The following is a 10,881-nucleotide window of genomic DNA, read 5'->3' on the forward strand; positions in this document are numbered from 1 at the left end:
GCAGTACAATAATTGGGGCTTCACTAGAGGTAAACATTGTAGCATTTTGGCCATTGTGCAGGCCAGACAAAGAGGAGAATCAATCTTCTGCTAAATCAGGAGTGTCTTCTTCATCACGACCAAACAATTCCTGATTGTAGGGGTAATATGGGTTATTTGCAACAGATGCTTCAAAGGAAAAATCATCTTCTGAATCATGAGGCTTAACAGGCGTAACAGGCTTAACAATTCATCTTTTGTCATGAGGCTTAACAGACATGGCGGATATGGGAACAGGTGCATTAGCTAGTTCAGTCGTCTGTACTAAGATGACTTAATCAGTATCAAGAGCATCAGATGGGTAGCCATTATAAGGATCCCATGGAGGATCATTATTACATTCATGCTCATGGTAAATAGCATACTGGTTGTAAAATCCACAATATAGAAGCGGCTCATACTCCGAAATTTTTCTTGAGATGATAAAGCTTCTTGGGTTACTATGATCTGCAAACTGTATTCGAGAAATGGCAATAGCATAAGGCCTAGGACCAAAAACAAAAATTCTTTTTGTGCTTCCTATGAAATGACAATCTTTCCATAGATTTTGAATGACATCAAGAATTTGATTATTGAAATAGTTTATCCAGCATTCTGCAAGAGCATAAGGATTTCTAAAGGATAAATGAGAATCTCCTTCATACCATTGTCCTTGATTGGTGTATCAATTAATGAGAACGAGAAGTTTTGAGGGCTGGACATTCATTCAGTTATCTCTTTCCCATTTTGGCAAGGTACTCTAGCATCTGATGGAAACAAAGGGACTATCAAATTTTTAACAGCCGTCTGAATAATTTGTCGATGCTAGCTGGCCTAGTCATGACTCATTAATTTTATGAGTCTAATAAAGCCATACTCAAACATTTGGGACAACCAATTAGGATTCCTATCAGCAAAATCTGAACCATCTTCATAATTAACCAGAAGACCAGGAAAGGGATACTTCTTTTCATACACTTTGAGATTGCTCCCAAAGTGTTCTTCCCAATCAGCTTGTTCTAGGATGTCACTAAGATCATCTGAATTAGTGGGATCAGGAACAGCAATTGTAATAAGTATCTTAAAATATTCAAACCAGAGATCAAAAGATCTGAACATAGCCTTGCATTCCAAAATACAAAATTGTATTTCAGTTGGCAAGTTGGCAATAGCACTTCTTCACAAAGATTGGGTCTTAAGACTCAATCTAGCATAATCAATGCCCATTATAGTCTTTTTATCCTTTGAATGGATATCCTCTTTGCCAAAGAGTTGACTAATGTAAACTTCATTTATGGCAGTAGTACTAACCAGATGGATTTATTTAATTTTCATTTGAGTACCCTTAGCAGAAACCAATCTTTTAGTTGATTTTTCAAAATATTTGAAAGGGATTAACCCTTCCTCGATACAGTTCATATCCACACCAGAATCAATCATAGCAATAACATGGAAGTGGTAATCATGGGAAACAACAATCTTAACTTTTGTAAACCACTTTGGAGGAAGCATCTTGTTAACAAGATTAAGCTGAGAATCATTAGCAATACCTTTATTAGAAAGAAAAGCCTATTAACTGGCTTCATCTCCATCTTTGTGCTCATCTTGTTCATTATCAGATTGATGTTTATCAAGATTTTTATCAATTTTCAACAATAACAATTCTTGTTTAAGATTATTGTTATCACTTTTAATGTTTTTAAATTCATTTTTTAATTCAATTATTTCTTGTTTAACAACAGTAATTTCATGTTAAAGATCTTAACAGTTAATTCTTTGGATTTCTTTTTATTAAATCTTTCAAAAGTTTCTTCAAAACTTATTGTTGATTTCAGTTTTTTAACATTTTCTTCTTTTATTAAATTTTTCTTAAGCTTATTGAGATACTCTTTTTTTAATTCAGGGTTCTCAATTTGGCTTATCAAAGTAATTAACAAACTTTCATTTTCTTCACTTTTGGTGAGAACATTAATAGTTTTAATAACATTGCAATAGGAATCTCTACAACCTATTTTAAAATTAGGTGAACCAGAAGATTCATCAGCAGATTGATAATAAGAATCAGATGAGGAAGAAAAATCCTCTTCCAAAGAATCAGACGGAGTGTTTGATTCGAGGATTTGGAATAGATCTTCTTGATCTTCATCATTGATCTTTAACGTGTTAAACTTATTTTTTAACTTACCAGGTTATATATATATAGACACCTACATAATAATAAAAAGTTTTCTATCATCTCTCTTAAATGGTTTTTAAACCTCAAATAGAGCACAATACACTTATGACTCATAAGAATGGTGATGACTTAGAACACTCATTTCTTTATGATGAAGAATCCATAAGGCTTGAAAGAGATTAAAATCTATTTAAGAGAGAGAAAAAAAAAACATTTTTAATCAACCTTTACAATATTTCAGCACTTTACTTTCCTTGCAATTTAATTTCTACACTTTATTATTATTGTTTCTTTACATTTCTCATTATTAAAGTTACCATAAAATAAATATGTTTGGGTAAACATTTCCCCTACACACTATTAGAAGAAAATACTTTTTTTACAATCTTTAAAGAGAATCTTTTTAAAATGTTTTTCCTTTGTTCTTCTTAAATGTTTTCAAAACAATTTTTTTTTTTTTTTTCCTTTCTAAGAGTTTTTCAAAATACAAACCTTTCTTTTTTTTAGATGCTTTTCCGCTTCTAAAAAAAAGGAAGTTTTCAAAATAATTTTTTTTTTAGGAGATTCGAAACCCTTGTTTTCAAAATATATTTTTTTTAAAAAAAATCTATTTTTTTTAAGGGGAACCCGAATCCTTGTTTTTAAAAATATAAAACTGTTTTCAAAATTAAGAAAAAAAAATCTGTTTTTTCAAAGTGGGGAAACCCGAAACAAAAATAATAATAATAATAATAATACAAATGTTTTCAAAGTTTTTCAAAAGAAAAGGTTTTCAAAAATAAAATGTTTTCAAAAGTGCTTTTTGTATATACAAAAGTGTGCTTTAACAAAAATGCTTTCAAAAAAGGGTTTTCAACAGGAAATGTATTCATAAAACATTTTTACCACGTTGGAGAAAATTGTGTGTATATGGTTGTTTAAAAAAAAAAAACTTGTCTTCTTTCCTTTCCTAAAGAAAACCTGTTTTTACTAAAATATATATATATATATATATATATATATATTTCAAAAATAAATGTGTTTTAACACGTTGGTTTATCCCCCCCCCCCCCCAAAAAAAAAAAAAAAAAAGTCTTCTCCCTTCCTTAAATTTTTTATTTTTTATATTTTATAAATCTTTTGAAAAAGTGTTTTTACCACGTAAAAGAAATGTTTTTGTTTCCAAAATCTTCTTCCCTTTTTTAAGAAAACCGAAAATTGTGTTTGAAAAAAAAAAAAAAGAGTTTCCTAAGGAAATAGGGTTTGGCTTACCTCTAATACTTTTTTTAAAAGAATCTCTTTTTTGTTTTAATGAGAGACTAGCACATCACTCACTAACTAAATAAAAGGCGGGGATTAAAACTCACTACCTCTTGTTGTTGTATATTTAAAACAAAATGACATGTCTAGTTAAAAATGTACTAGAGATAAGCCAAACCTGTTTCTTTTACCACGTTAGATTTCCTTTAAAAAAATAATAAATAAGGGTTTCTAGTATTTTGATGTCTTTTTTTTTTTTTTTTTCAAAATAATAAAAGTGTGATTTTTAAAAATAATAAAAGTTAACATTGTAACCTTTTTCTTAGAATAGTGGTAGTTTAAGAATTTGTGTTTAAGGCTCATTCTCTTGAGTCTTTGAACACCCTATAAGCTTACATTGTTCCTCTTGAGTCTTTGAACACCCTATAAGCTTACATTGTTCCTATTATTTCTTGGCACTAATGAGTTTGCTTGTCATCTTTTTGCATGATTAAATTGAGAAAATGATGGATGACAACAAGGTGCTACTCTTCCAACTCTCTTTCTTTTTTTATGTTGTGATTTGTTTATGTATAGCATATAGTATTCGCATGCTATCTATATAGTAAATAAATACTCACATGCTATTGTAAAATATACTTGTATGCTCTTTCACATGTTACTTATGTATATACCTTACGTGTCTTGATTTTATATATTCTTTGAAGTTAATATTCACATGTTAGCTATACATAAATATTTACTCACATGCACAAACTGTCAAGTATTCTATTTCTTCATAAAAAGGTTAGCATTTGGAATAAATTAAAATATGGTACTATCTAATGATAGGCGTTGTGGCTATGGGATTCCTAACACCTTCTCCACATGTAACCAAACTTCCGAGTCTAAGATTGTTGATTCAAAGACTTTTGGTTTACCTTAATTAATGAACCTTTAAAATTTGGTTTAGTTAATTAGACAACTTAAAATAAATTAGACATTTAGGTGACCAATCACACCTAATACAAAACTAATAGTTGATGGCGACTCCTAAAATAAAAATAAGAAAAAATGACTCACATATACATACCACACTCTAGATACACAAGCACACAAGGTCACGTTGCCAAGAATCCAACGTGAGAAGAAACTCCTAAGTTCCTAAAAACTGCGGCGTCACAAGTAATATTAATGACCACTTTCTTTAGATTAGACCAAGTTGCTGTCCTTTGGTATGATGGGCCGGAGGAAACAGTAGGTTACTTCCCAAATACTCTTGGAATATTATTTTAATTAGCTGCAAGTATCTTCCTAAATCCAAGGAAGCCCCTTCAAATAGAACTAAATTCCTTGACCTCCACAATTGATCCGAAATCAGAATCCCAAAAAACAGAAAAAGCCTCTGAGATAAAAGCAGTGGCTAATCCTTTAGGTGGGAACAGCATGACAATAAACAAAAACATGGAGAATTAATTTAGGAGACATTCCGTATAAAGGGCATGAAGGATAAATGCTTGGGTTGAATCTAAGGATTTTATCCTTTGATGGAAGAATAAAATCCTCAGATTGCAGTTGTCACCTCTTGAATCTGAGGATTTCATCATACTTTTATTACAGTTGTCACCTCTTGTCATTTTGATATTTTTTAAATGTATGTGAAGAATGTCGGTTTACATAAATTTTATTTGACAGGATAACCAAGAGTGGAGAACACTTCATAGAAAAACTGCAACAACCAACAGGGTAAGCAAGCACAGGGCTCAAAGGCTCAACAAAATTTATAAACTATTACAAACGAATCACATGAAATTACAAAGTACTTAAGAACCCGATTGATAACAAAGCGGTCAATTATCATGCAGTAATACTAATATGCACCAACTGTGAGTAGCGGCGAGTGGAAGTTCACCCATTTGGAAGCATTACCAAGCACAAAGCGATTTCGCAAAAAGGCTTTTAGTTTGTCTCTAGGAGGTAGATTTTCCTTGATGGCACTGATACTCACAAACTCATTAGCCCAATTGCAAAGTTTGGGAAATTTCTCCTTTGTCAACAACTCTACCCCAAAAGCCTCTTCAAAAATTCCAAGCCAGTAGCCTATGATGTTAGCAGCAATGTCTAGCAATCCTATAGTCTCTCCACCAAAATACCTCAGTTCCTTGAGCTCATTTTCTAGAAGGCGTAAATACACTTTTGGTCCCTCCATTTTGGGCCATTTCTCGATTTGGTCCCTAAACTGATTTTGCTCCTATGTTAGTCCCTGATTTTTCAAAGTCGTTTTTAAAATCGTCCCTACCGTCAACCTAGTCATGGAAGAAGCTGATGTGGCAAACGAAAGTGCCAAGTGTCAAAGCCAACTAATAAAATATTTTATTTAATATTTTTTAAATGCCACGTCAGAATTTTTGAATTAAAAAAAGCCATGTCAGTTTAATTAAAAAATAAAAATAATTTATATTTTTCATTTCAATTTAATTCAAACTAATTTTTTTTTTTAAAAAAAAAACTTTTAAATCTGATTTTATTATTATTATTATTATTATTATTATTATTATTATTACTTTCATTATTTTTTAGCTAAAAACACAAGAACTTGTTCTTCATGTTCTTCCTGAATCCAAGAACAATCAAACTCAGAGCAAGAGCACAATCAAACCCGGAACAATGCAAAATTCATACAAAATCCCTATCCTCCACCGAAACCTCCAGAACATGAAAAATTCATCAAACCCAAACCAACATGAGAAAACCAACCTAGAAAAATCATCAAACCTCCAACCCAGAACTTCATTAAACAACACCCCGCCAATCAACAAACACCAAATCCACCATCAACAACACCAAATCTGTCGTCAACAAACCCAAATCCACCATCAACTCGCCATCAACAGCACCAAATCCATCTAGTCAAAGCCCAGTCCGAGTCACGGTCAACTAAATAATACAAAAACGACCACCGATCTCCACCACAATCAAACCCAAAAAAACCCAACTCTCTCCAACGAAAACAACAACCCCGACCAAACCCAGAAAAACCTAGCCCTCTCCAACCAAACCCAGCCATCTCCATCTCCATCTCCATCTCCAACCAAACCTATAATCCAAGACCCGTGGTTTACCGATCTCCACCTCGACCACCGATCTCCACCTCCATTACCGACCACCCCACGGAAAACTAGAAACACCCAAAGATTAGAGAGTTAGGTTTAGAGAGAGAAAGAGGGATTGAAAGCTTGAACAAAGAAAGATACAAACACATATATGCACCAAGAGACAGAGAAAGAGAGGATCTAGAAAAGAAAAAAAAAAAAAAAGATACTGACAAACACTCACCAATAATATTTATTTATTAAGTTATTTTTATTTTGATTTTTATTTTGATTTTTTTGGTTTATCTTAAAAGAAAGAAGAAAATGAAATAGATACAAACACAAACATAGACATACCATCCTAGAATGAGAAGGGGTGTTAACTAAATGTTTGTTTCTTAAGAAAGTTCAAGAAAAATTGAAACTATAAATTGTTTTCTCAATATTTAAAATTGAAAAAAGGTTTTTTTTTTTTTTTGAATTTTTTCAATTTAATTTTTTTGAATTAATTTTTTTTTGTTAATTAAAATGCTGACTTATCATTTTTAAAAGCAAAATAATTTTTTTTAATATTATTTTATTTGCCACGTCAGCGATTAACATGCCACCTATGCACTCCGTTTGCCACATCAGCTTCTTCCATAATCGGGTTGACGGTAGGGACGATTTTAAAAACAATTTTGAAAAATCAAGTACTGACATAGGAGCAAAATCAGTTTAGGGACCAAATCAAAAAATGACCCAAAATGTAGGGACCAAAAGTGTATTTACGCCTTTCTATAAATTGTAGAAGCTCAGAGGCTTTTTCCACAACTTTCTTATGATCTTTCTTTTCACATGGGCAACATTTCCATATTGCAGACAAGCACTATTAAAAGAAAACAGCGAAAACTCAAATTATAGTGTGAGTTACAGTTTTTTCCCTTTTCTCTTGATGAATTATATCTCTATTCTCTAACGATTTAAAGAAAAAAAAATAAAAAAAATAAAAGCTCACGGACACATAGTTTATGGAGTCTTTGACTGCAAGTCTGCAATCCACGCAAGAGTGCCTTTGATTATTTATCTTTAATATGTACTGAGGAGTGAAGTTGTGAAGTTCACTAACAGCATTAGTATTGGTGGTGTTAAAAAGCTATATTGCTATTTTTAGCACTACCAATTACAAAAGTGAGGCTGCAATGGTGGAGATATAGCTAAAAAATTTAGGCTTTGTTTGGATTTTTTTTTTTCATCACTCATCACTCCTCACTTAATTTCTGTCACTTATCACTCATCACTTAAAATACCCTACCCTGTTTGGCACCATCACTCACTTGTCATCACTCAATATTTTTCAACTATTTGTGGGCCCCATACCTGTCACTTGGTCAGAGCAAAGTTGTTTTGAGGGCCCCACCATTTTCTCTTTTCTCATTTCCCCATCTTCACCCCTGTTACTCTCCCAAAACACAAACCCGAACCCAACTTCAACCACAATAACAACAACAACAACAACAACAACAACAGCAACAACAACAAAATGTGGCCAATCAGATGGCTAATTCCACCTCCACCTCAGCCGGCAACGACAGGACGACGACGACGACGAGCCAATACAGAACTGATACGGCAAAGACGAGCGGATAAGCACCGTGATGTGGCAAATCGAATCTGAAAGATGGTGGATGAGGTCCCGGCCCATTTTAAGATCTTCATCCACAGTCTCGACTGGGACACCATGCCGAAACCCCAACCGCTATGTTCAAGGAATGGGTATTTTGAAACCTATTCATGTGGGTATTTTGAAACCCCAAATCCAAATCCAAATCCATCCTTACCCGGTCATAGAGTGCAACTTCAGACCAAAAAATTCTATGATGAAGATCAAAAAAAAAAATGAAAAAAAAAAAAAAAGAAGAAAGAAAAAAAAAAAAAAAAATCTTACAACGAAGAAAAAAAAAAATTTGTGATGAGATAGAGGAAAAGAGATGGTTTGAAGGATGAGCTGTGTTAATGGCAAATGGGTATGGAGAGAAGAGAGTGGCTTGGGAAGAGAAGAGGAAGAGGAAAAAAAAAAGAAAAGTAAAGAAAGAAAAGAGATGGTTTGAAGGATGAGACAGGACATAGTAAATGGGGGGCACCATGTCAATATATTTACGAAAATGCCATTGAAAACAAACTTATGGAAACTGAAAACAACTAAAATGTGTTTTCAGTTTCCATAACTCATCACTCACAAATGAGAGAATTGAGTGATGAAAACAAAAACTGGAAATAGTGTTATGAAAATCCAAACGGACTTCTCAACCATGGGTCCAACAATTTTTGAGTTATGAGTTATGGAACAGAGTTATGAGTTATAAAAACTCAAAATCCAAACAGCCCCTTAGCTTCTCAACTACAGTACATAGCCAAAAATTGTTGTGCGCTGTAACTCAAAAGCTAAACCAATATATTATATTTTATTGCTCCCTCCAATTAAATAATATTTCTTCATTTTTTTTTTCTTGTTTCCTTTTTCTACTCGTTGGCTGTCTCTTTCTCTCTCCAATTTAGGCTCACCCTCTCCCTTTTTTTTTTCTCACTCTCGCCAACCTAAGCGCCTACCCCTGCCCAGTGCCGACCTAAGCCCTTGCCCAGTGCCAACGTGGGTTGTTAGGTTACTTAGAGTGGATTTCTCAATGTGGCGGTGTGGATTTCTTGGCAAGGGATTCTCGTTGTGGCAACATGGGTTTCTCGGAAAGGTAGCGTGGGTTTCTCGACGTGAGATTCTCAGCATGGCTATGTTGATGGTGAGGTTCGTGGGTCAATGTGGCCATGGTGGGTATGGGTTTGTAGGTGGCAGTGGGTATGGGTTTTTGGGTGTTGGGGGTGGTGGGTTGTTGATTGGGTTGTGGATTGTTTCGATTGTACCATTATTCCAATTCGTGGGTTTTTTTTTTTTTTTTTTTTTTTTTTTTTTTTTTTTCTGTTGGTTGCTGGTTTTTTGGTTGAGCTTGAGGCTGCTGTGATGGTGGTTGTGGTTTGGTGGTGCCATGATGGTGGCTATGATGGTGGTGGTAATTGATTTGGGTGGGTGGGTTTGGTGGTGGTTTGGTTGGGTTTGGCAGGTTTTTCTGGGTTTCGTGGTTGCTGGGTTTCGTGGGTCAATGGTGGTGTGGCTATGTTGGTGGTGGTTTGTGTGATGGTTTTTGGCTAATTTGGGTTTTTGGAAGTGGCTGTGGGTGGTTGTTCTTGGTTGGGATTGGCTATGGTTTTGTGTCATTGATCAGTTTGTGTGGTTTTTTTTTTTTTTTTGCAATAATTGTTGTTTATTGTAGTAGATATTTTATTTTATTTTATTGTTTATATTATTTTATTGTGTTAAAAGCTAAAATAAAACCACTAATGTTGGGTGTTTTGTAAAGTGAGAAAGTAAAATAAATAAAGTGACTTTTTGTGGTGCCAAATAGTTAAATTTATAACTCCACCAATGTGGATGCTCATATTGCCAAAAATAAAAACGACAAAACTAAAAAGATAAGTCAACTCATGCCTCTCCCTTGAACTAGAAGGCTAGAATTATAAGCCACTCGAAAAACAACTATTTGACTGGACGAAGAACTATTTTGAATTTCATTTAAAAATTGATCAATATCATAGAAGTTTAATTTAATATTACAATTATTTTTTTAAAAAAATATAAATTTAAAAGTATACCAATGCTGAATCATTTAAAATTTAAATGATATTTTTTACCTTCTCGTCTATAAACTTGGCCCAGAATCGTGCATTGGCTCTCTTGTAAGGATCTTTGGGCAAGATGGTGGTCTTTCCAAAACTCATCAATGTATTCTAGAATAACAAGTGACTTAGTCAGGGGCTTTCCGTTGTGTACAAGCACGGGAATCTTCTTGTGAACTGGGTTGTATTTGAGGAGGGAAGGGCTCTTGTTGGCTATATATTCGTCAATGTATTTGTACTCTATTCCTTTCAATTTCAGAGCCATCTCTACTCTGCGACTAAAGGGCTTCCCGAAAAAACGAACACCAATACTTCTTCAGCCATTATGATTTATGACACTTTTTGTTTCTGCAATTAAAAGAGTTTGTAATGAGATTCAAATGCTTGGCACTACCTTCTGGGTCTGATGCCCTTTTATAGCCTAAAATCTCAATGGTTACTTGGTGGTTAAGCATCTATACCTTTAGCTGTTTGTATTATTTGTGTTTATTAGTCAAAATGTGCAACTTGGTGGTGGTTGAAGAAGCTGCAGGATTTTCAACCCAAAAAAAAAAAAAAAAGGCAAAAAGAAGCTGCACAAGCACAATTAATGTATCGGTCAAATGCGAATTATTACTCAGAGGAAAACCCCAACTTAAATTCATCTCCATAAATATTATTATTTTTTGATAA

General features: G+C 33.6%; 1 pseudogene; it reads right to left on the bottom strand.

The window, feature by feature from the left end:
• Positions 1-313: 313 nt before the first annotated feature.
• Positions 314-10,533, bottom strand: LOC115951840 (annotated as a pseudogene).
• Between the last annotated feature and the right edge of the window lie 348 nt (positions 10,534-10,881).

This window comes from Quercus lobata, chromosome 7 (genome assembly GCF_001633185.2).
Source record: "Quercus lobata isolate SW786 chromosome 7, ValleyOak3.0 Primary Assembly, whole genome shotgun sequence".
NCBI classification, from domain to species: Eukaryota; Viridiplantae; Streptophyta; class Magnoliopsida; order Fagales; family Fagaceae; genus Quercus; species Quercus lobata.